This window comes from Chiloscyllium plagiosum, unplaced genomic scaffold (assembly GCF_037043375.1).
Source record: "Chiloscyllium plagiosum isolate Xiang-an unplaced genomic scaffold, Cpla_swu_hap1 HiC_scaffold_19, whole genome shotgun sequence".
Classification (NCBI taxonomy): Eukaryota; Metazoa; Chordata; class Chondrichthyes; order Orectolobiformes; family Hemiscylliidae; genus Chiloscyllium; species Chiloscyllium plagiosum.
The window spans coordinates 78,800,161-78,826,320 of NW_028270157.1; positions in this window are offsets into that span (position 1 = coordinate 78,800,161).

The window sequence follows — 26,160 nt, forward strand, 5'->3', positions numbered from 1 at the left end:
TTCACTACACCTCCAATTTTGGTGTCATCTGCAAATTTACTAACTGTACCCTTATGCTCGCATCCAAATCATTATTGTAAATGACAAAAAGTAGAGGACCCAGCACCGATTCTTGTGGCACTCCACTGGTCACAGGCCTCCAGTCTGAAAAACAACCCTCCACCACCACCCTCTGTCTTCTACCTTTGAGCCAGCTCTGTGTCCAAATGGCTAGTTCTCCCTGTATTCCGTGAGATCTAACCTTGCTAATCAGTCTCCCATGGGGAACCTTGTTGAATGCCTTACTGAAGTCCATATAGATCACATCAACCTCTCTGCCTTCATCAATCCTCTTTGTTACTTCCTCAAAACACTCAATCAAGTTTGTGAGACATGATTTCCCACGCACAAAGCCATGTTGACGATCCCTTTTCTGTCTTTGCCTTTCCAAATACATGTACATCCTGTCCCTCCAGATTCCGTCTAACAACTTGCCCACCGCCGACGCCAGGCTCACTGGTCTATAGTTCCCTGGCTTGTCCTTACCACCCTTCTTTAACAGTGGCACCACGTTAGCCAACCTCCAGTCTTCTGGCACCTCACCTGTGACTATCAATGATACAAATATCTCAAGAAGATGCCCAGCACTCGGTTCCCTAGCTTCCCACAGAGTTCTAGGGTACACCTGATCAGGTCCTGGGGATCTATTCACCTTTACCCGTTTCAAGACATCCAGCACTTCCTCCTCTGTAATATGAGCATTTTGCAAGATGTCACCATCTATTTCCCTACAGTCTTTATCTTCCATGTCCTTTTCCACAGTAAATACCGATGCAAAATACTCATTTAGTATGTCCTTCATTTTCTTCATGTCCTCCACACAAAGGCCACCTTGCTGATCTTTGAGGGGCCCTATTCTCTCCCCAGTTACCCTTTTGTCCTTAATGTATTTATAAAAACTCTTTGGATTCTCCTTAATTCTATTTGCCAAAGCTGTCTCATGTCCCCTTTTTGCCCTCCTGATTTCCCTCTTAAATATATTCCTACTTCCTTTATACTCTTCTAAGGATTCACTTGATCTATCCTGTCTGTACCTTATTAATGCTTCCTTCTTTTTCTTAACAAACCCTCAATTTCTTTAGTCATCCAGCATTCCCTATACCTACCAGCCTTCCCTTTCCCCCTGACAGGAATATACTTTGTCTGGATTCTTGTTATCTCATTTCTGAAGTCTTCCCATTTTACAGCCGTCCCTTTACCTGCGAACATCTGCCCCCGACCAGCTTTCGAATGTTCTTGCCTAAAAGCGTCAAAATTTGCCTTTCTCCAATTTAGAACTTCAACTTTTAGATCTGGTCTATCCTTTTCCATCATTATTTTAAATCTGATAGAATTATGGTCGCTGGCCCCAAAGTGCTCCCCCACAGACACCTGCCTTATTTCCCAAAAGTAGGTCAAGTATTGCACCTTGTCTAGTTGGTATATCCACATACTGAATCAGAAAGTTTTCATGTACACACTTAACAAATTCCTCTCCATCCAAACGTTTAACACTATGGCAGTCCCAGTCTATGTTCAGAAAGTTAAAATCCCCGACCATAACCACCCTATTATTCTTACAGATAGCTGAGGTCTCCTTTACAAGTTTGTTTCTCAATTTCCCTCTGACTATTAGAACATAGAACATAGAAAATACAGCGCAGTACAGGCCCTTTGGCCCTCGATGTTGCGCCGATCCAAGCCCACCTAACCTACACTAGCCCACTATCCTCCATATGCCTATCCAATGCCCGTTTAAATGCCCATAAAGAGGGAGAGTCCACCACTGCTACTGGCAGGGCATTCCATGAACTCACGACACGCTGAGTAAAGAATCTACCCCTAACATCTGTCCTATACCTACCACCCCTTAATTCAAAGCTATGCCCCCTTGTAATAGCTGACTCCATACGTGGAAAAAGGTTCTCATGGTCAACCCTATGTAAACCCCTAATCATCTTGTACACCTCTATCAAGTCACCCCTAAACCTTCTTTTCTCCAATGAAAACAGCCCCAAGTGCCTCGGCCTTTCTTCATACGATCTTCCTACCATACCAGGCAACATCCTGGTAAACCTCCTCTGCACCCGTTCCAGTCCCTCCACATCCTTCCTATAGTATGGCGACCAACACTGCACACAATACTCCAGATGCGGCCGCACCAGAGTCTTATACAACTGCAACATGAGCTCAGGGCTCCGGAACTCAATTCCTCTACCAATAAAAGCCAGTACGCCATATACCGCCTTCACCGCATTATTTACCTGGGTGGCAATTTTCAGAGCTCTGTGTACATGGACACCAAGATCCCTCTGCTCATCCACGCTACCAAGTATCTGACCAATAGCCCAGTACCCCATCTTTTTGTTACTCTTACCAAAGTGAATCACCTCACACTTAGCTACATTGAACTCCATTTGCCACCTTTCACCCAACCTTCTAGCCCTCCTCCAAGTCATTTATAAAAATGACAAACAGCAATGGTCCCAAAACAGATCCTTGTGGAACACCGCTAGTAACTGCACTCCAAGATGAACCTTTACCATCAACTACTACCCTCTGTCTTCTTCCAGCCAGCCAACTCCTAATCCAAACCTCCAACTCACCCTCAATGCCATACCTCCGTATTTTTTGCATTAGCCTACCATGGGGAACCTTATCAAAAACCTTACTAAAATCCATATACACCACATCTACCGCCCTACCCTCGTCTACCTCCTTAGTCACCTTCTCAAAGAACTCAATAAGGTTTGTGAGGCACGACCTGCCCTTCACAAAACCATGCTGACTATCCTTGATCACATTATTCCTATCCAGATGTTCATAAATCCGATCCCTTACAATTCTCTCTAAGGAGAAAGTGAGGTCTGCAGATGCTGGAGATCAGAGCTGAAAATGTGTTGCTGGAAAAGCGCAGCAGGTCAGGCAGCATCCAGGAACAGGAGAATCAACGTTTCGGGCATAAGGGCCCGAAACGTCGATTCTCCTGTTCCCTGGATGCTGCCTGACCTGCTGCGCTTTTCCAGCAACACATTTTAATTCTCTCTAAGGCTTTGCCCACAACAGAAGTGAGACTCACCGGCCTATAGTTACTAGGGTTATCCCTACTTCCCTGCTTGAACAAGGGAACCACATTTGCTATCCTCCAGTCTACTGGCACTATTCCTCTAGACAACGAGGACATAAAAATCAAGGCCAATGGCTCTGCAATCTCCTCCCTTGCTTCCCAGAGAATCCTAGGATAAATGCCATCAGGCCCAGGGGACTTGACTGGCCCTATTCCTACCCTAGTCATTCTTTTATTCCTGATATACCTATAGAAAGCCTTAGGGTTTTGCCTAATCCTACCATCTAAGGACTTTTCATGTCCCCTCCTTGCTGCTCTTAGCTCTCTCTTCAGATCCTTCCTGGCTACCTTATAACACTCAATCGCCCCAATTGAACCTTCACGCCTCATCTTTACATAGGCCTCCCTCTTCCATTTAATAAGGGATTCCAATTCCTTATTAAACCAAGGCTCCCTCACATGACCCTTTCCTCCCTGCCTGACAGGTACATACTTATCAAGGACACTCAATAGTTGCTCCTTGAACAAGCTCCACATATCAAATGTACCCAAGCCTTGAAGCATACTTTTCAAAGCCACGCATCCTAGGTCGTGCCTCACCGCATCATAATTTCCCTGCCCCCAGTTATAACTCTTGCCCTGCAGTGCACACTTATCCCTCTCCATCACTCGAGTAAAAGTCACTGAATTGTGGTCACTGTCCCCAAAGTGCTCACCTACCTCCAATTCTAACACCTGGCCTGGTTTGTTACCCAGAACCAAATCCAGTATGGCCTCACCTCTTGTTGGCCTGTCTGCATATTGTGTCAGGAAACCCTCCTGCACACATTGGACAAACACCGACCCATCTAACGAACTCGAGCTATAGCTTTCCCAGTCAATATCTGGAAAGCTAAAGCCCCCATAACAACCACCCTATTACTTTCACTCTTCTCCTGAATAATCCTCGCAATCCTTTCTTCTACATCTCTAGGACTATTAGGAGGCTTGTAGAAAACTCCTAACAGGGTGACCTCACCTTCCCTATTCCTAACCTCAGCCCAAACTACTCAGATGGCGAGTCTTCATCCATCGTCCTTTCCACCGCTGTAATACTATCTTTGACAAGTAATGCCATACCTCCCCCTCTTTTACCCCCACCTCTGACCCTACTAAAACATTTAAACCCTGGAACCTGCAACAGCCAATCCTGTCCCTGTTCTACCCATGTCTCCGTAAGAGCCACAACATCGAAATCCCAGGTACCAACCCACGCTGCAAGTTCACCTACCTTATTTCGTATACTTCTTGCATTGAAGTATACACACTTTCCTGTTTACAGGCACCCTCCTTTGAGATTGATGCCATGTTCCTAACCTTCCTACACTCCAGGTCCTGCACCCTAAAGCTACAGTCTAGGTTCCCATGCCCCTGCAGAGTTAGTTTAAACCCCCCCTTTCTCGTAAGCCTGTAATCCTTTGAAGCTGTGCTGGATCCTTCCTTCCTCCACCTTAGTTAAACTGCCTTCTTCCTTTTGACAAGAAGCTCCTCTGTTCTCATCATCCAAGGTTCCTTAATCTTACCCCTTCTTACCTGTCTCAGAGGAACAAATTCGTGCATCACTCAACAACTGCTCCTTCAACAGTTTCCACATGTCTGCTGTGCTCTTTCTGTGGAACAATTGCTCCCAGTCTCTCCTTTCCAACTCCTGTCTGATAGCATCATAATTTCCTTTTCCCCAATTAAATATCTTCCCTCAGTAACTGCTCCTTTCACTCTCCAAGGCTTTGTTAAATGTGACGCAATTGTGATCACTGTCACCAAAGTGTTCTCCCACCGCGAGATCTGACACCTGTAAAGCTCATTGCCGAGCACCAAATACAAAATGGCCTCTCCCCTCGTCGGTCTGTCTACATACTGAGTAAGGAAACCCTCCTGAACACACCTGACAGAACGGCTCCAGCCAAACCATCTGCACTAAGGAGGTTCCAGTCAATATTGGGAAAGTTGAAATCACCCATATCAACAACCCTGCTACATCTGCATTTTTTCAAAATCTGCCCACCTATGAGTTCTTTGATCTCTCTATTGCTATTACGGAGTCTATAGAAAACCCCACTGAGGTGGCTGTTCCCTTGCTGTTCCTATCTTCCACCCATACTGACTCAGTAGGCAAACCTTCATCAACATTCTTCATTTCTGTAGCTGTGATGCACTCTCTGATTAACAATGCTATACCCCCTTTTTCTTTTTCCACCCTCTCTGATCTTTTTAAACATTCTAAACCCTGGAACATCCAGCAACCATTCCTGCCCCTGTGAAACCCACGTCTCCGTTTTGGTCACACATCATAGCCCCAAGTACTGATCCATTCTCTAAGTTTGTCACTCTTATTTCTGACACTCCTTTTGCATTACAGCAGACACACTTTAACCAATCCTTTTGTTTTATAGTGTCAGCAACCTTCCTGATAAATTCACTGCACCCTGTCACTGCCCCATCTGCAACTGTCCCCCTCTCAGATATGTGGCTCTGACTCCCAACCCCCTGCCAAACTAGTTTAAACCCTCCCGAACCACACAAGCAAATCTCCCACCCAGGACTTTTGTGGCTTTCAGTTCAGGTGCAACCCGTCCCTCATGTACAGGTCCCATCTTCCCCAGAAGATATCCCAATGGTCTAAGCACCTGAAGCCCTCCCTCCTGCACCAGCCTCACAGCCACGTGTTACGCTGCATTTGCTGACTGTTCCTCATCTCACTATCTCGTGGCACCGGTAGCAAACCCAAGATCACTACTCTACTCGTCCTGCTGTTCAGCTTCCAGCCTAACTCTCTGTAGTCACTTTAAACTAATCTAAGCCCATCCCTTTACACTATCCCATCATCGTCTATTTGCTTATCCAAGTAGTGTTTAAATGCTGCTAAAGTGGCTGAGTTAACTGCTTTGGCAGGCAGGATATCCCACGCCCTTACCATTGTCTGAGTAAAGAACCTGATTAGATTACTTACAGGCCCTTCGGCCCAACAAGTCCACACCGACCCGCCGTAGCACAACCCACCAAGACCCATACCCCTACATTTACCTCTTCACCTAACACTACGGGCAATTTAGTGTGGCCAATTCACCTAAAATGCACATTTTTTTTGGATTGTAGGAGGAAACCAGAGCACCCGGAGGAAACCCACGCAGACACGGGGAGAATGTGCAAACTCCACACAGAGAGTCACCTGAGGCGGGAATTGAACCCATGTCTCTGGCGCTGTGAGGCAGCAGTGCTGACCACTGTGCCACCGTGCCGCCCGTAAACCTGCCTCTGACATCTGTCTTAAATCTATCACCCCTCAGCTGTGCCCCCTCGTACTAGATGACGTCATCTTCCTAGGAAAAAGACTCTCACTGTCTACCCTATCTAATCCTCTGATCATCTTGTGTGCCTCTATTAAATCCCCTCTTAGCTGTCCAATGTGACCCAAGTCCCTCAGCCTTTCCTCATAAAACCTTCCCTCCAGACCAGGCAACATCCTGGTCAATCTCCTCTGCACTTTTTCCAATGCTTCCAATTCCTTCTCGAAATATGGCGACCAGAACTGTGCACAATATTTCAAGTGAGGCCCCACTAGCGTTTTGTACAGTTGCAGCATGACATCACAGCTCCGGAACTCATTCCCTCTACTAATCAAACCTATAAAGGCACCATATGCATAAACATGGATTTTAGTAAGGAGTTGATAAATTTCCCCATGGTAAACTGATAGAGAACGTGCAGTCACATGGTGTGCAGGATGTTCTAGCTAGGTGGATAAAGAACTGGTTGAGCAGCAGGAGACAGGGAGTAGTAGTTGAAGGGAGTATCTCGAAATGGAGAAAGGTGACCAGTGGTGTTCCACAGTGATCAGTGCTGGGGCTACTGTTGTTTGTAATATACATAAATGATCTGGAAGAGGGCACTGTTGGTATGAACAGCAAGTTTGCAGGTGACATAAAGATTGGTGGAGTAGCAGAAAGCATAAGGGACTGTCAAAGAATACAGGAGGATATAGACAGACTGGAGAGTTGGGTGGAAAAGTGGCAGATGGAGTTCAATCCAGACAAATGTGAGGTGATGTATTTAGGAAAGTCTAATTCTCGAGCGAATTATACAATGAATGGAAGAGCCTTGGGAAAAGTTGATGAGCAGAGAGATCTGGGAGTGCAGGTCCATTGTACCCTGAAGGTTGCTGCACAGGTGGATAGAGTGGTCAAGAAGGCATATGGTATGCTTGCCTTCATTGGACGGGGTATTGAGTATAAGAGCTGGCAGGTCATGTTAAAATTGTACAAGACATTGGTTTGGCCGCATTTTGACCAGAATTGGGTACAGTTCTGGTCGCCACATTACCAATAAGATGTGGACGCTTTGAAGAGGGTGCAGAGAAAGTTTACGAGGATGTTGCCTGGTATGGAAGGTGCTAGCTATGAAGAGAGGTTGAGTAGATTAGGATTGTTTTCATTAGAAAAAAGGAGATTGGGGGGGACCTGATTGAGGTTTACAAAATCATGAAGGGTATAGACCGGGTGGATAGAGATAAGCTTTTTCCCAGGGAGAAGGAATCAATAATGTGTAGGTGGGGAGGAGAGGGATACAGATGCTTAGGAATTGACCGACAGGTTTAGACATTAGATTTGGATCGGCTCAGGCTTGCAGGGCTGAAGGACCTGTTCCTGGGCTGTAAATTTTCTTTGTTCCTTATATGCCTTCTTAACAGCACTATCAACCTGGGTGGCAACTTTCAGGGATCTATGTACATGGACTCCAAGATTCCGCTGCACATCCACACTACCAAGCGTCTTTCCATTGACCCAGTATTCTGTCTTCCTGTTATTCTTCCCAAAGTGAATCACCTCATTTAGCTGCATTGAACTCCATTTGCCACCTCTCAGCCCAATTCTGCAGTTTATTCAAGTCTCCCTGCAGCATTCTTCCACGCTGTCCACCACTCCACCGACTTTAGTGTCATCTGCAAACTTATTAACCCATCCACCTATGCCTGCGTCCAAGTCATTTATAAAAATGACAAACAGCAGTGGTCCCAAAACTGATCCTTGTGGCACACTACCAGTAACTGAACTCCAGGCTGAATATTTTCCATCAACCACCACTCGCTGCCTTCTTACAGAAAGCCAATTTCTAATCCAAACAGCTAAATCACACTCAATCCCATGCCTCCGCATTTTCTCCAAAAGCCTACCATGTGGAACCTTATCAAAGGCTGTGCTGAAATCCATGTACACTACGTCAACTCTGCTACCCTCATCCACATGCTTGGCCATCTTTTCAAGAAACTCAATGAGGTTTATGAGACACAACCTGCCCTTGACGAAACCACGTTGATTATCTCCAATCAAATTGTTGGTTGCTAGATGATTATAAATCCTATCTCTTATAATCCTTGTCCTACAACAAATGGTAGGCCCACTGGTCTATAATTACCTGGATCATCTCTACTGCCCTTCTTGAACAAGGGCACAACATTTGCAATCCTCCAGTCCTCTGGTACTAAACCTGTAAACAATGATGACTCAAAGATCAAGACCAACGGTTCCGTCATCTCCTCTCTTGCTTCCCAGAGAATCATTGGATAAATCCCATCTTGCCCAGGGGAACTATATTCCTTGGGGTCTGGGCTGATCAATAATTTCTTCCTTGACCAACAACTCAGGTGACCTGAACGTGCTGGTATATGGTATGGAGTGGCCAGGGAATGTGCATTGAAACATGGGAGGAGCATATTGTCAAGGTGAGGCAGAAAGTGGGCAGATGGAAACACTGCTCCACCTCCATTATGAGTAAAAACACGTGTTAGGTACTCTCAGTATTGTTGGACATGCTGCAAATCACACACATTCCCAGGCTTCGCTAGAGGTCAAAATTCAACTGTGTCTGCAAGGACACCATGTATAAAGCTCTAGATATTTCCATTTCCAGTGCGAGCAGCAGCGAAGGTAAGACCGTTTGGTTTTAAAAGTGCTTACCGGTAGCGGGCAGCGGTGTTTTTTTTTTCTCTTTCACTCTCTCTTCACAGAAAGAGCGGGAGCACCAGGGGGAAGTGACGACGAGTTGAAACTTTATTGCTGGAACAGCACAGCAGGTCAGGCAGCATCCAGGGAACAGGAGATTCGACCTTTCGGGCACAGGCCCTTCTTCAGGAATGAGCAGAGAGTGTTCAGCAGGAGAAGATAAAAGGTAGGGAGGAGGGACTTGGAGGAGGGGAGTTGGAAATGTGATAGGTGGAAAGAGGTCAAGGTAAGGGTGATAGGTCGGAGTAGGATGGAGGCGGAGAGGTCAAGAAGAAGACTGCAGGTCAGGAAGGCGGTGCCGGGCTGGAAGGATCCGGCTGAGACAAGGTGGGGGGAGGGGGGATGAAGAAACTGGTGAAGTCCAAGTTCATCCCCTGCGGTTGGAGGGTTCCCAGTCGGAAGATAAGACGCTCCTCCTCCGACCGTCGCGTTGTTGTGGTTTGGCGGTGGATGAGTCCAATGACCTGCATATCCTCGGTGGAGTGGGAGGGGGAGTTGAAATGCTGTGCCACAGGTTGGTTGGGTTGGTTCGTCCGGGTGGCCCAGAGGTGCTCTCTGAATCGCTCCGCAAGTAGGCGGCCTGTCTCCCCAATATAGAGGAGGCCACACCGGCTGCAGCGGATGCAGTAGATGATGTGGGTGGAGGTGCAGGTGAATCTGTGGCGGATATGGAAGTTTCCCTTGGGGCCTTGGAGAGAAGTGAGGGGGGAGGTGTGGGCACAAGTGTTGCACCTCCTGCTGTTGCAAGGGAAGGTGCCGGGAGTGGTGGTTGGGTCGGTGGGGGGTGTGGATCTGACAAGGGAGTCGCGGAGGGAGTGGTCTCTACGGAAAGCTGATAGGGGAGGGGAGGGAAATATATCCTTGGTGCTGGGGTCTGTTTGGAGGTGGCGGAAGTGACGGCGGATGATGCGCTGTACATGGAGATTGGTGGGGTGGTAGGTGAGGACCAGTGGGGTTCTGTCCTGGTGGCGGTTGGAGGGGCGGGGCTCAAGGGCGGAGGAGTGGGAAGTGGAGGAGATGCGGTGGAGGGCATCGTCGATCACGTCGGGGGGGAAATTGCGGTCCTTGAAGAAGGAGGCCATCTGTGTTGTACGTATTTTGAACTGGTCCTCCTGGGAGCAGATGCGGCGGAGACGAAGGAATTGGGAGAATGGGATGGCGTTTTTACAGGGGGCAGGATGGGAGGAGGTGTAGTCCAGGTAGCTGTGGGAGTCGGTAGGTTTGTAGTAGATGTCCGTGTTGATTTGGTCGCCTGAGATAGAAACAGAAAGGTCTAGGAAGGGGAGGGAGGAGTCCGAGACTGTCCAGGTGAATTTGAGGTCGGGGTGGAAGGTGTTAGTGTAGTGGATGAACTGTTCAACCTCCTCGTGGGAGCACGAGGTAGCGCCGATACAGTCATCAATGTAGCGAAGAAAAAGATGGGGGGTGGGGCCAGTGTAGTTCCAGTGTGGGGGAAGTGACGACGACCAGAGGGGCAGCCGAGACCCAGAAGCAGTTAGTGTAAGCTTACCTGGGTAGGTTTTTTCCCCCTTTAAAAGCGCGAAGAAAGTGCACCCATCTCCAGCTCCTCCAAGACCGTGTTAGGGAACTGGAGCTGGAGTTGGATGAACTTCGGATCATTCGGGAGGCAGAGGGGGTCATAGATCAGAGTTATAGGGAAGTAGTAACTCCAAAGATGGCAGATAGATGGGTGACAGTGAGGGGGACTGGGAGGAAGCAGCCAGTGCAGGGACCCCCTGCGGCCGTTCCCCTCAAGAACAAGTATACCGTTTTGGATACTTGTGGGGGGGATGACTTACCAGGGGTAAGTAACAGGGCTCAGGTCTCTGGCACGGAGCCTGTCCCCGTTACTCAGAAGGGAAGGGTGAAGAAGAGCAGAGCAGTAGTAATTGGGGACTCGATAGTTAGGGGCACAGATAGGCGGTTTTGTGGGAACGAGAGAGACTCACGTTTGGTATGTTGCCTCCCAGGTGCAAGGGTACGTGATGTCTCTGATCGTGTTTTCCGGGTCCTGGAGGGGGAGGGGGAGCAGCCCGAAGTCGTGGTCCATATTGGCACCAACGACATAGGTAGGAGGAGTGCCGAGGATGTTAGACAGGCTTTCAGGGAGCTAGGTTGGAAGCTCAGAGTTAGAATGAACAGAGTTGTTGTCTCTGGTTTGTTACCCGTGCCACGTGATAGAGATTCGAGGAATAGGGAAAGAGAACACTTAAATGCGTGGCTACAGGGATGGTGCAGGAGGGAGGGATTCCGGTTTTTGGATAACTGGGGTTCTTTCTGGGGACGGTGGGACCTCTATAAACAGGATGGTCTACACCTGAACCTGAGGGGCACCAGTATCCTTGGGGGGAGGTTTGCTAGTGCTCTTGGGGGGGGTTTAAACTAACTCTGCAGGGGCATGGGAACCCAGATTGTAGCTTCAGGGTGCAGGGCCTGGAGTGTAGGGAGGTTAGGAACATGGCATCAATTTCCAAGGAGGGTGTCTGTAAACAGGAAAGTGGCTTGAAGTGTGTATACTTCAATGCAAGAAGTATACGAAATAAGGTAGGTGAACTTGCAGCGTGGGTTGGTACCTGGGACTTCGATGTTGTGGCTATTACGGAGACATGGCTAGAACAGGGACAGGATTGGCTGTTGCAGGTTCCAGGATTTAAATGTTTTAGTAGGGTCAGAGGTGGGGGTAAAAGAGGGGGAGGTGTGGCATTGCTTGTCAAAGATAGTATTACAGTGGTGGAAAGGACGATGGATGAGGACTTGCCATCTGAGGTAGTTTGGGCTGAGGTTAGGAATAGGAAAGGTGAGGTCACCCTGTTAGGAGTCTTTTACAGGCCTCCTAATAGTCCTAGAATCATTGAAGAAAGGATAGGGAAGGTGATTCAGGAGATGAGTGACAGTAATAGGGTGGTTGTTATGAGGGACTTTAACTTTCCTGATATTGATTGGGAAAGCTATAGCTCAAGTTCGTTAGATGGGTCAGTGTTTGTCCAATGTGTGCAGGAGAGTTTCCTGACACAATATGTAGACAGGCCAACAAGAGGTGAGGCCATACTGGATTTGGTTCTGGGTAACGAACCAGGCCAGGTGTTAGAATTGGAGGTAGGTGAGCACTTTGGGGATAGTGACCATAATTCGGTGATTTTTACTCTCGTGATGGAGAGGGATAAGTGTGTACTACAGGGCAAGAGTTATAGCTGGGGTCAGGGAAATTATGATGCGGTGAGGCATGACTTAGGATGTGTGGCTTGGAAAAGTAGACTCCAAGGCAAGAGTGTAAATGATATGTGGAGCTTGTTCAAGGAGCAACTATTGAGTGTCCTTGATAATTATGTACCTGTCAGGCAGGGAGGAAAGGGTCGTGCGAGGGAGCCGTGGTTTAATAAGGAATTGGAATCCCTTGTTAAATGGAAGAGGGCGGCCTATCTCAAGATGAGACGTGAAGGTTCAATTGGGGCGATTGAGAGTTATAGGGTAGCCAGGAAGGACCTGAAGAGAGAGCTAAGAGCAGCAAGGAGGGGACATGAAAGGTCCTTAGTCGGTAGGATTAGGGAAAACCCTAAGGCTTTCTATAGGTATGTTAGGAATAAAAGAATGACTAGGGTAGGAATAGGTCCAGTCAAGGATAGTAGTGGGAAGTTGCGTGTGTAGGCGGAAGAGATTGGGGAGACACTGAATGAATACTTTTCTTCAGTATTTACTCAGGAACAGGGCATTGTCGTCGATGTGAATACTGAGTCACAAATAAGTAGAATGGATGGCTTTGAGGTATGTAGAGAAGAGGTGTTGGAAATCCTGGAAAAGGTGAAAATAGATAAGTCCCCTGGGCCTGATGGCATTTATCCTAGGATTCTCTGGGAAGCAAGGGAGGAGATTGCAGAGCCATTGGCCTTGATTTTTATGTCCTCTTTGTCTACAGGAGTAATGCCAGAAGACTGGAGGATAGCAAATGTGGTTCCCTTGTTCAAAAAGGGGAGTAGGGATAACCCTAGTAACTATAGGACGGTGAGTCTCACTTCTGTTGTGGGCAAAGTCTTAGAGAGAATTGTAAGGGATAGGATTTATGCACATCTGGATAGGAATAATGTGATCAAGGATAGTCAGCATGGTTTTGTGAAGGGCAGGTCGTGCCTCACAAACCTTATTGAATTCTTTGAAAAGGTGACGAAGGAGGTTGATGAGGGGAAAGCGGTAGATGTGGTATATATGGATTTTAGTAAGGCGTTTGATAAGGTTCCCCATGGTAGGCTACTGCAGAAAATACGGAGATATGGCATTGAGGGTGAGTTGGAGGTTTGGATTAGGAATTGGCTGGCTGGAAGAAGACAGAGGGTAGTAGTTGATGGCAAAGTTTCCTCATGGAGTGCCGTCACTAGCGGTGTTCCGCAAGGATCTGTTTTGGGACCATTGCTGTTTGTCATTTTTATAAATGACCTGGAAGAGGGGTTAGAAGGTTGGGTGAGCAAGTTTGCGGATGATACGAAAGTCGGAGGAGTTGTTGACAGTGAGGTAGGATGTGGCAGGTTACAGCAGGATATAGAGAAGCTGCAGAGCTGGGCAGAAAGGTGGCAAATGGAATTCAATGTAGCTAAATGTGAGGTGATTCACTTTGGGAAGAATAACAAAAAGATGGGGTACTGGGCTAATGGTCGGATACTTGGTAGTGTGGATGAGCAGAGGGATCTTGGTGTCCATGTACACAGATCTCTGAAAGTTGCCACCCAGGTAAATAGTGCGGTGAGGAAGGCATATGGCGTACTGGCTTTTATTGGTAGAGGAATTGAGTTCCGGAGTCCTGAGGTCATGATGCAGTTGTATAAGACTCTGGTGCGGCCGCATCTGGAATATTGTGTGCAGTTTTGGTCGCCATACTATAGGAAGGATGTGGAGGCACTGGAACGGGTGCAGAGGAGGTTTACCAGGATGTTGCCTGGTATGGAAGGAAGATCGTATGAGGAAAGACTGAGACACTTGGGGCTGTTTTCATTAGAGAAAAGAAGGTTTAGGGGTGACTTGATTGAGGTGTACAAGATGATTAGGGGGTTAGATAGGGTTGACAGTGTGAACCTTTTCCCACGTATGGAGTCGGGTATTACAAGGGGGCATAGCTTTAAATTAAGGGGGGGTAGATATAGGACTGAAGTTAGGGGTAGGTTCTTCACTCAGCGAGTCGTAAGTTCATGGAATGCCCTGCCAGTAGCAGTGGTGGACTCTCCCTCATTATGGGCATTTAAGCGGGCATTGGATAGGTATATGGTGGATAGTGGGTTAGTATAGGTTAGGTGGGCTTGGATCGGCGCAACATCGAGGGCCAAAGGGCCTGTACTGCGCTGTATTCTTCTATGTTCTATGTTCTATGTTCTATAAATCATACAATCCCTACAGGGTAGAAACTGGCCGTTTGGCCCAACAAGTCCACACTGACCCTCCAAAGAGTAAACCACCCAGACCTATTCCCCTATGCTATTACTCTACATTTACCCCTTAATAATCCACCTAATCTATACATCTCTGAACATTATGGGCAACTTAGCATGGCCGATTCACCTAACCTGCACATCTTTGGATTGTGGGAGGAAACTAGAGCACCCAGAGGAAACCCAGCAGACATGGGTCCCTAGTGCTGTGAGGCAGCAGAGCTAACCACGGAGACACTGTACCATCCCAAATGGGGAAGCACATATCCTCCTCCCAATGGCCACCTTTGTGTGTGTCTGCATCAAGCTGTGTGCAGACCTTTGGTTCACAAACACTAAATGTAACAAGGTACTGAGGTTCCATTCACCCTGGTGCAGGGCTGGTACTGTGGTTATTGCTGCTGCCTGACAACACCAGGGACCTGGATTTAATTCCAGTCTAGAGTGGTGCTGGAAAAGCACAGCTGGTAAGGCAGCATCCGAGGAGCAGGAGAATCGACATTTCGGTCAATAGTCCTTCATCAGGACGGTCTGATAAAGCTCTTTTGCCCGAAGCGTCAATTTCCCTGCTCCTCGGTTGCTGCCTGACTGGCTGTGCTTTTCCAGCACCACTCTAATCTAGACTCTGATTTCCAGCATCTGCAGTCCTCACTTTTGCCTCAATTTGATTCCAGTCTTGGTTGACTGTCTGTGTAGAGTTTGCACATTTCCCCTGTGTCTCTGTGGGTTCCACACAGTAAAAAGATGTGCAGGTTAGGTGGATTGGCTGTGCTAAATCCTCCCATAGTGTCCAGGGATGTGAAGGCTATGTGGATTAGCCATGGTTAATGCTGGGTTACGGAGATAGTGTGGGGCACTGGGTTTGGATGGGACGCCCTTCGCGGGGTCAGTGCAGAATCAACTGGCTGAGAGGCCTCTATCCGCACTGTAAAGAATTTATGTTATGAAGGATAGGTCTGAACTTGTTGCCGCAGGACACTCCAAGTAGTTGGACTGCAGCCGTGGAGCACGAGCAAGATCCATTCATCAGGAATCAATGTTGATGGCACTTTCCATCATTTTAAGTGAGAGTACCTTGATGGACAGTAATTGGCTGGGTTGGATTTGTCCTGCTTTTCGTGTGCACCCCCCCCCCCCACTTCTGCACTCTAATCCTTTTGCTGTGAAGGCCATCATACCTTTTGCACTTCTTTATCATCTGCTATGCCTGCATTTTTTTAGTTTCAAAAATATACTTTATTCATAAAATAATTTGATGGTCTGTACAGTTGGTCATGCCATACATACATAAACATTTGCATACAGAGATCAGAATTTATAATTTGTATATGCAGGTCTGTACGTTTATCAATCATATGTCCATATATTTAGCTGAGGCATCAGCAGAACCCAAAAGACTACATGGCCCCCTGTTCTTCTAAGGCAGGCAGATGTTTTTTTCCCCACTGCGCCTTGGCAGCAGTTGCCCCAAGCGTCAGCACGTCCCTCAACACGTAGTCCTGGACCTTGGAATGTGCCAGTCTGCAACACTTAGTCGGGGTCAACTCCTTCAGCTGGAAGATCAACAGGTTTTGGACTGCCCAGAGAGCGTCCTTCACCGAGTTGATGATCCTCCAGGCGCAGTTGATGTTCGTCTCGGTGTGCGTTCCAGGGAACAGACCGTAGAGCACGGAGTCCCGCGTCACGGCGCTACTCGGGACGAACCTCGACAAACACCACTGCATTCCTCTCCAGACTTCTTCTGCATTGGCACATTCCAGAAGGAGGTGTGTGACAGTCTCGTCCCCACCGCAGCTGCTTCGAGGGCAGCATACGATGTGGCTGAGAGTCTGGGCGTGCATAAAGAATTTCGCAGGCAGAGCCCTTCTCAACATCAGCCAAGCCACGTCTTGGTGCTTGTTGGAAAGTTCTGGCGATGAGGCATTCTGCCAAATGGCTTTGACAGTCTGCCCAGGGAACCACTCGATAGGGTCCACCCTCTCCTTTTCCCGAAGTGTCTCAAGGACACTACATGCTGACCACTTCCTGATGGACTTGTGGTCAAAGGTGTTTTTCTTCATAAACTTCTTCACGAAGGACAGGTGATACGGAACGGTCCAACTACTCGGAGCATTCCACGGCAGCAAGGCCAGGCCCATCCTTCGCAACACCGGGGACAGGTAGAACCTCAGTACGTAGTGACACTTGGTGTTTGCGTACCGGGGATCCACTCACAGCTTGATGCAGCCACACACAAAGGTGTCCATCAGGGTGAGGGTGGCATTGGGTGTGTTTTTTCCCCCGTTGCCCAGATCTTTATACATTGAGTCCTTTTGGACCCGGTCCATCTTTGATCTCCATATAAATTGGTAGATGGCCCGGGTGACTGCAGCGGCACAGGTTCTGGGAATAGGCCAGACCTGTGGCACATATAACAGCAATGACAGTGCCTCACACCTGATGACCAGGTTTTTTCCCACGATAGAGAGCGACCGTAGCTTCCATCTGCCCAGTTTCTGCCTCACTTTGCTGATACGCTCCTCCCAAGACTTGGCACACACCCCAACCCCGCCCCCCCAAACCAAATACCCAGCACCTTCAGGTGGTTGGTCCTGACGGTGAAGGGGATCGAGGATTGGTTGACCCAGTTCCCGAAGAGCATGGCCTCGCTCTTGCCCCGGTTTACCTTGGCCCCCGAGGCCCGTTCGAACTGGTCACAGATGCACATGAGTCTGTGCACGGACAGCAGATCCGAGCAGAAAATGGCGACGTCATCCATGTACAGGGAGGCCTTAACCTGCAGGCCCCCGCTGCCAGGAATAGTCACCCCTCTCAGACTCGCATCCTTCCTGATGGGCTTGGCAAATGGCTCTATGCAGCACATAAACAAGGCAGGGGAGAGAGGGCAGCCCTTGCCTGACTCCAGGTCTGACTGGGAAGCTATCTGATTCCCACCCATTGATTGAGACTGCACTGACAATGTTGGTGTAGCGCAGTCTGATCCAATTGCAGATTCCCTCCCCAAAGCCCATTTTGGAGAGAACATCTCTCATATACGTGTGTGATATCCTGTCAAAGGCTTTCTCCTTGTCCAGGCTGATCAGGCAGGTGTCCACCCCCCTGTCCTGCACATAGGTGATCGTATACCTGAGGAGTGCGAGACTCCCAGCAATTTTCCTGCCCGGTACAGCACAGGTTTGGTCAGGGTGAATCACTGACCCCAGAGCAGACCTGACCCGGTTGGCGATAACCTTTGACAGAATTTTGTAATCCCCAGTCAATAGTGAGATTGGTCTCCAATTTCTGAGTTCCTCCCTCTCCCCCTTCCGCTTGTAGATGAGGGTGATGATGCCTTTCCTCATGGATTCACTCATGGTACCTGCCCGAAGCATACTGACATACACCTCCAGCAGGCCCTGGCCAATCAAGTCCCACAGAGCAGAATAAAGGTCGACCAGTAAGCTGTCGCTTCCGAGAGTTTTATTCTTTTTGAAGGACTCGAGGGCCTTGGTCAGCTCATCCAGAGATAGTGGCTGGTCCGGCCTCTCCCGTGTCCTGTCGTCTAAGACCTCTGTGATAGAGGACAGGAACGACTGTGAGGCCGCGCTGGCGGTTGGCTTCGAGTCATACAGACTGGCATAGAAGGATTTGCTGATCCTCATGATGTCAGCCTGAGATGACGTTACCGAGCCATCTTCTTCCTTCAGGCTGCTGAGCACGGAGCTCTCTTTGTGCACCTTCTTGAAGAAGAAACATGAGCACGTTTCGTCCTGCTCCATGGAGCAGACCCTGGACCGGAAGATTATCTTGGAGGCCTCCGAGGCAAAGAGCGAGGCCTGCTAGCCCTTCACCTCCTTGAGGTCCTCCGTGACATCGACCCTCATCGTCTGCAGCAGGAGCAGGTTCTGCATACTTTCCTGGAGTTGGGACAGTTTTCCCCGCCTCTCTCTCGCCTCCTGAACACCTTTGAGGATGAAGAACCTCTTGATGTTCCCTTTTACTGTTTCCCACCAGTCTGCTGGGGAATCAAAGAGGGGCTTCACAGTTCCCCAACCTGCGTAGTTCCTCTTGAGCTCCTCAATGTTTCCCAGGGTCAACAGCTTTGTGTTCAGCTTCCACGTTCCCTTACCAGCCCGCTGCTCGTCCTGTAGGTGACAGTTGGCTGGCAGGAGGCAGTGGTCAGAGAAGAACGCTGGCTTGACGTCGGTGGATCTGACCAAGAGCATTCGGGACACAAACAGGTAATCTATCCTTGAGCAGATAGACCCGTCTGCCCGTGACCAGGTGTATCTACGCTGCGCTCCGTCTGCAGGGGTGATGAAGACGTCGTGCAGCTTGAGATCTTTTACCGTGTCCATCAGGGCTGTGGACGTGGCGTCCAGTTTACTGTTTCCCCCCACCGCCGGATCGTCCATCTGCATCAATGATACATTTGAAGTCTCCAGCCAGAATGACTGGCCTGGACATAGCCAGCAACAGTGGAAGCTGTTGCAGGACGGCCAACCGTTCACTCTTACCCACTGGGGCATACACATTAATCAGTCTCAGGGGAGCATTCCTGTATGACGTCGGTGACAAGGAGGTGCCTGCTCACCACCTCCTTAACCTCGGAGATGGTGGAGTTGCCTCCTTGCAACAGGATACCCAGGCCTGAGGAGCGGTTATCGTTGCCCCCCCGACCAAACTGACGGCCCATGGGCCCACAAGCTCGACCATCTCCTGTAGCTGCTGAGGTGCGGTATCCCACACTCCTGCAGAAACAGGACATCAGCTTTAACGTTGGCCAGGAAGGCCATCTTAGAAACATCGCGTAGCCGATTTGGTGCTACGCACATTGATGCTGGCAATTCTTATCCCCATTTTAACAGTTTACGAGGTTACCAGTGTCCATTTGCTGCTGGTCTTGCCTCTCTGGGGTAGCTGTGTGCATCTCCATGGTGACAGCAAACTGCTGGACCCTCCCCCGCTCTGGTGTCTTCGTGTCGGGCCCAGGGTCCGCACAGTCCAGTTCTCCATCTGACAGTGGGGCTGTCATAGGACCACTGCTCCCAGTTCCCAGGAAGTGTGGGCCGGTGGATACCTCTTGGTTCTCACCGGGTGGGGGCTAGTCTTTACCCGTCCCTCAGAGGGATCGTCTTTCCCTGTTTGGGCGGTGCTGCCCTCCTTTCTCCCCGCGGCGCTCTGTCTCTTCCTCTGGTGATGACCCTCCTTACACCCGTCCTCATCGTCGGAAGAGCTGCCTGTATCCTCGTCGTGTAGGTGTCACTTCCCCCTTTGCTGGGTGGCTATGGGGGCCTGGTGAGATTTCCTCTTCCTGCTTTTGACAGTAATCCAATCCTCTGCCTCCTTTGTTCCCTCCTCTTCCATTTCCTCCGTCTGTTTTGAAGGAGCTTGGATCAGCTGCTGCACCTCCCCGCTGTCTGCTGTCTGATCCACTCCAGTCCCATGCATATCTTCGGTGACTGGTGTAGAAGGACACAGACAACTCATAATACAGTCCTCCCTCTCTATTTATAGTCATTCAGATAATAATGTGCCTTCCTGTTTTTGCTACTGAAGTGGATAACTTTCCTTTTGTCCACGTTATACTTTATCTGTCATGTATTTGCCCACTCGTTCAGCCTGTCTAAATCACGCTGCATTTGAATGAGTTTCCAATCAATCTAATTCTTTCTACACAGTGAAACTCAAGGAAAGGCAGCAAAATGTCCAACTCAGAATTGATTAGGAAATAAATTTCAATGAAATGAGAAATAAAACAAATAACAAAATAATGTTTTACTATAATTTTTTAGCTTTGGTTGAGGGGTTAAGAAGTTTATGAAGCATTATTCCCAGTTGCATTTGAAGTGAATGGGGAGAGATCATTTGTTTGAAACTTGTTTCAAAATCCCTGGGCCTCAGGCAAAATTTCTAACAGTGTTTTGATTTGGAGATGCCGGTGTTGGACTGGTGTGTACAAAGTTAAAAATCACACACCAGGTTATAGTCCAACAGGTTTAATTGGAAGCACTAGCTTTCGGAGTGTCACTCCTTCATCAGGTGGTCGTGGAGGGCTCAATCCTAACACAGACTTTATAGCAAAAATTTACATTGTGATGTAACTGAAATTATACATTGAAAAATTGATTGTCTGTTAAACCTTTCATCTGTTAGAATACCATGACAGTTTCACTTCTTTCATGTGTAAATCACAATACCTTTTTTTAAAAAAGTTGCATTCTCAGGTTAGCTGTTAACAATGGTGATAGCTAGACAATATGTTGAAAGTGTTAGCCCCCTGTGTTCTCTGTCTATGCCATGATGTTTAGATTGATTCTAATCTAGAAAGTGAGATAACGGAGTTTTACATGAATTCATGCAGTTTTTGAGCAAAGTACAGTGTAACCCTGCAAGTACAAATTCACCCCACAAAATATATGTGTGCATGTGGGGTCTTTGTCTGCCTGTGTGTGGGTTGGGGGTTGTGAGTGTGAGAAAGTGTATGTGTGTGTGTGTAGTGAGTGCAGAGTGTCTTAAGTCTGTGAGGGGATGCATGTGTGAGTGTGGGTGTCTGTGTGTGTGTCTGTGTATATGTGTGTCCGTGTATATGTGTGTCCGTCTGTATGCGTGTATAGGAGTGCCTGTGTGTGTGTGAGAGTGTGTGTGTAGGAGTATCTGTGTGTGTATAGTGCAATGGTGGTCACCTGTAATGTGACATGACCCCAAGGTCCCGGCTGAGGCCTGCCCTATGGGTACCGAACTTAGCTATCAGTCTCTGCTTGGCCACTTTTCGCTGCTGCCTTTCCCGAAGTCCACCTTGGAGGATGGTCACCCGAAGGTCCGAGGTCGAATGTCCTGGATCACTGAAGTCTTCCCCAACTGGGAGGGAACATTCCTGTCTGTTGATTGTTGTGCGGTGCCCATTCATCCGTTGTCGTAGCCTTTGCTCAGTTTCTCCAATGTACCATGCCTCCGGGCATCCGTGCCTGCAATGTAGAAGGTAGACAACGTTGGCTGAGTCACATGAGTACCTGCCATGTACAAGGTGGGAGTTGTCCCCACGCGTAATGGTGGTATCTATGTCCACACTCTGACACGTTTTGCAGCGTCCACCGTGACAGAGTTGTATGGAGTTGTCCTGAGAGCCGGGCAGCTTGCTACGAACAACGATCTGTTTGAGGTTTGGCGGTTGTTTAAAGGCAAGTAGTGGAGGTGTGGGGAAGGTCTTGGTGAGGTGCTCATCCTCATTGATAATGTGTTGCAGGTCATGAAGAACATGGCGTAGTTTTTCAGCTCCTGGGAAATACTGAACAACAAAGGGTACCCTGTCGGTTGCATCACGTGTCTGTCTCCTGAGGAGGTCATTACGGTTTCTTGCTGTGGCATGTCGGAACCGGCGGTCGATGAGTTGGGCATCGTACCCCGTTCTTGTGAAAGCATCCCTGAGTACTTCCAGGTGTCTGTCACGTTCCTTCTCATCTGAGCAGATCCGGTGTATGTGTAGGGCTTGCCCATAGGGGATGGCTGTTTTAATATGTTTAGGGTGGAAGCTGGAGAAGTGTAGCATTGTGAGGTCATCTGTGGGTTTGCGGTAGAGTGTGGTGCTGAGGTGTCCATCCTTGATGGAGACGCATGTGTCCAAGAATGAGACAGATAGTCGAGAGTAGTCCATGGTGAGTTTGATGGTGGGATGAAAATTGTTGATGTCACTGTGTAGTTTTATCAGTGACTCCTCGCCATGGGTTCAGAGGAAGAAAATGTTGTCAATGTACTTGGTGTATAATGTTGGTTGGAGATCCTCCGTAGAGAAGAAGTCTTGTTTGAACCTGTGCATAAAAATGTTGGCATATTGGGGTGCAAATTTGGTCCCCATGGCTGTTCCATGTGTCTGGATGGAGAATTAGTTGTCAAAGGTGAAGACATTGTGATCGAGGATAAAGCGGATGAGTTGTAGGATGATGTTTGGAGTATTTTGTTATTTCTGTTGACAAAAATGGACCGTCTAGTCAGCTAGAGATCAGGGGTGAGTCAGGAGGCTATCACAAATAATTGATTCACCTCCAAGCCTCTCACAAGTGAGCAAACATAATTTGTGCAGGAAACGTGGATATCGAATTGAAATTAACAAAGAATTAACAGCGACAAGGATTTACCAACAACGATGATGACACACACTCAGGTAAGCGTGATAACTTATGGATTGAATCTAAATTTTTTTGACAGACGGTAGGAGCTTTTACAGTTTGAATATATTATATAGAACATAGAACATACAGCACAGAACAGGCCCTTCGGCCCACGATGTTGTGCCGAACATTTGTCCGAGCTTAAGCACCCATCCATGTACCTATCCAATTGCTGCTTAAAGGTCGCCAATGATTCTGACTCTTCCACTCCCACAGGCAGCGCATTCCATGCCCCCACCACTCTCTGGGTAAAGAACCCACCCCTGACATCTCCCCTATACCTTCCACCCTTCACCTTAAATTTATGTCCCCTTGTAACACTCTGTTGTACCCGGGGAAAAAGTTTCTGACTGTCTACTCTATCTATTCCTCTGATCATCTTATAAACCTCTATCAAGTCACCCCTCATCCTTCGCCGTTCCAATGAGAAAAGGCCTAGCACTCTCAACCTATCCTCGTACGACCTATTCTCCATTCCAGGCAACATCCTGGTAAATCTTCTCTGCACCCTCTCCAAAGCTTCCACATCTTTCCTAAAATGAGGCAACCAGAACTGCACACAGTACTCCAAATGTGGCCTTACCAAGGTCCTATACAGCTGCAACATCACCTCACGACTCTTGAATTCAATCCCTCTGCTCATGAACGCTAATACACCATAGGCCTTCTTACAAGCTCTATCCACCTGAGTGGCAACTTTCAAAGATATTGAGCTAACATTTCTGATGGTGCAACCCACATGGAACTATTCACTTTAATAGCTTGCTGTTAGCACTCTAATCACCTTTAGGATCAGACCTGCACAGGGAAGGATGCACTTTGCAATTGACAGATAGTGGAACAGATGATTGGTGATCTGTCTGGTTTCACTTGAACTGGCCAACACATTCTGATGAAGGGCTTATGCCCAAAACATCAATTCTCCTGGTCCTCGGATGCTGCCTGACCTGCTGTGCTTTTCCAGCACCACAGTCTCAACAGACACACACTGCTGTTCAGTTTCCATTGGGCACCGCGGGGATCAGACTCCCCAGTCAAGACAGAATAGTGCTGTCTTTGAATGAGTTCCCAATTAACCTAGTTTCTTTTCATTCCAAAAACTTATTCAGGGATTCCTTATGATGCTCTGTGTTCTCGGAGAAAGTGAGGACTGCAGATGGATTGTGGGAGGAAACTGGAGCACCCGGAGGAAACCCAGCAGACATGGGTCCCTGGTGCTGTGAGGCAGCAGAGCTAACCACGGAGCCACTGTACCACCCCAAATGGGGAAGCACATATCCTCCTCCCAATGGCCACCTTTGTGTGTGTCTGCATCAAGCTGTGTGCAGACCTTTGGTTCACAAACACTAAATGTCACAAGGTACTGAAGTTCCTTTCACCCTGGTGCAGAGCTGGTACTGTGGTTATCGCTGCTGTCTGACAACACCAGGGACCTGTGTTTGATTCCAGCCTTGGTTGACAACACCAGGGACCTGTGTTTGATTCCAGCCTTGGTTGACTGGCTGTGTAGAGTTTGCACATTTCCCCTGTGTCTGTGTGGGTTCCACACAGTAAAACGATGTGCAGGTGGGACTAGATTGTGCAAACCGAAGGGTCTGTTTCCATGCTGTACATCTCTACGACTCTATTTTCATTGGATTCAAATTCCAACATCTGCCATGGTCGGATTCAAGTCAGGTCCCTGGGATATTACCTGGGTCTCTGGATTAACAGTCTAGCAATAGCTAAAAATCACACAACACCAGGTTATAGTCCAACAGGTTTAATTGGAAGCACATTAGCTTTCGCAGTGTCGCTCCTTCATCAGGTGGTTCATATGCTCCTCTGTCCAGGAATGCGAAGGCTATCTGGATTAGCCATGGTTAACAGCTGGGATATGGAGATAATGTGGGGCACTAGGTTTGGATGGGATGCCCTTTGAGGGGTCAGTGCAGAATTAACTGGCTGAGAGGCCTCTATCCGGACTGTGAAGAATTTATGTTGTGAAGGATAAGTCTGATCTTATTTCTGCAGAACACTCCAAGTAGTTGGACAATTTGTATCAGCTGTTCCTCCAGCGAAGGCTTTTAACAAAAACAGTCTTGAACACAAGTCCATCAGGCAGGAGTCAGCATGTAGCATCTTGAGAGGGTTGATTCTGTGGATAGTTTCCTGAGCAGACAGTTAAAAAGTCATTTAGCAGAACACCTATGCAGCAAGGCACAGTTTGGCTGGTGGTAGGAAGGGCACTCTGCATTAGATCCTTCATGTCCACGTGGAATATCTGCACCATTGTACACTGCCCTCAAAGTGGCTGCCAGCGATGGGGGTGGGAGGCTGGGGTGAAGGGATCTCCTCAAATGTGCCTTTGAAAAGATGATCTGGAGAGAGATGTCAAGATTTGTCCCAAACAATTCCTTGACGCAGGACTCTGTGCTCCACGGGCTGGTGCCCAGGACACACTTTGAGACAAATATAACTGCCTGGTGAACCATCGACTTGCTTTGTAGTCTCTCTGAAACTAGTTCGTTTTCCAGTGATAAGGAGCTGACCTTGACCGAGTGTTGCAGACTGGTGCTTTCCAAAGTTCAAAACAACATCAAGAGGGACAAACTGAAGCTTGGGACAAGGGCAGCTACTGACAAGATGTAGTGGAGAAACAGTCCTCGGGAGTGTTGCTGAACAAAGAGACCTTGGAGTGCAGGTTCATAGCTCCTTGAAAGTGAAGTCGCAGGTAGATAGGATAGTGAAGAAGGCGTTTGGTATGCTTTCCTTTATTGGTCAGAGTATTGGTATAGGAGTTTAAGAAACATTATTCCCAGTTGCATTTGAAGTGAATGGGGAGAGATCATTTGTTTGAAACTTGTTTCAAAATCCCTGTGCCTCAGGCAAAAGTTCTACCTGTTTTGTTATTTCTGTTGACAACAATGGACTGTGGCGGTGGAGTCAGGAGGCTATCACAAATAATTGATTCACCTCCAAGCCTCTCACAAGTGAGCAAACTTAATGCCAGAAGCAACTTCAAATTTGTGCAGGAAATGTGGATTTTGAATTGAAATTAACAAAGGATTAACAGCGACAAGGATTTACCAACAACGATGATGACACACACTCAGGTACTCGTGATAACTTATGGATTGAATCTAAATTTTTTTGACAGATGATAGTAGCTTTGGAGGTTTTACAGTTTGAATATATTGAGCTAACATTTCTGATGGTACAACTCACATGGAACTATTCACTTTAATAGCTTACTGTTAGCACTCTAAATCAACTTTAGGATCCAGACCTGCACAGGGAAGGATGCACTTTGCAATTGACAGACGGATTGGTGATCCGTCTGGTTTCATTTGAACTGGCCAGCACATTCTGATGAAGGGCTTATGCCCAAAACGTCAATTCTCCTGCTCTTCGGGTGCTGCCTAACCTGCTGTGCTTTTCCAGCATCACAGTCTCAACAGACACACACTGCTGTTCAGTTTCCATTGGGCACCGCGGGG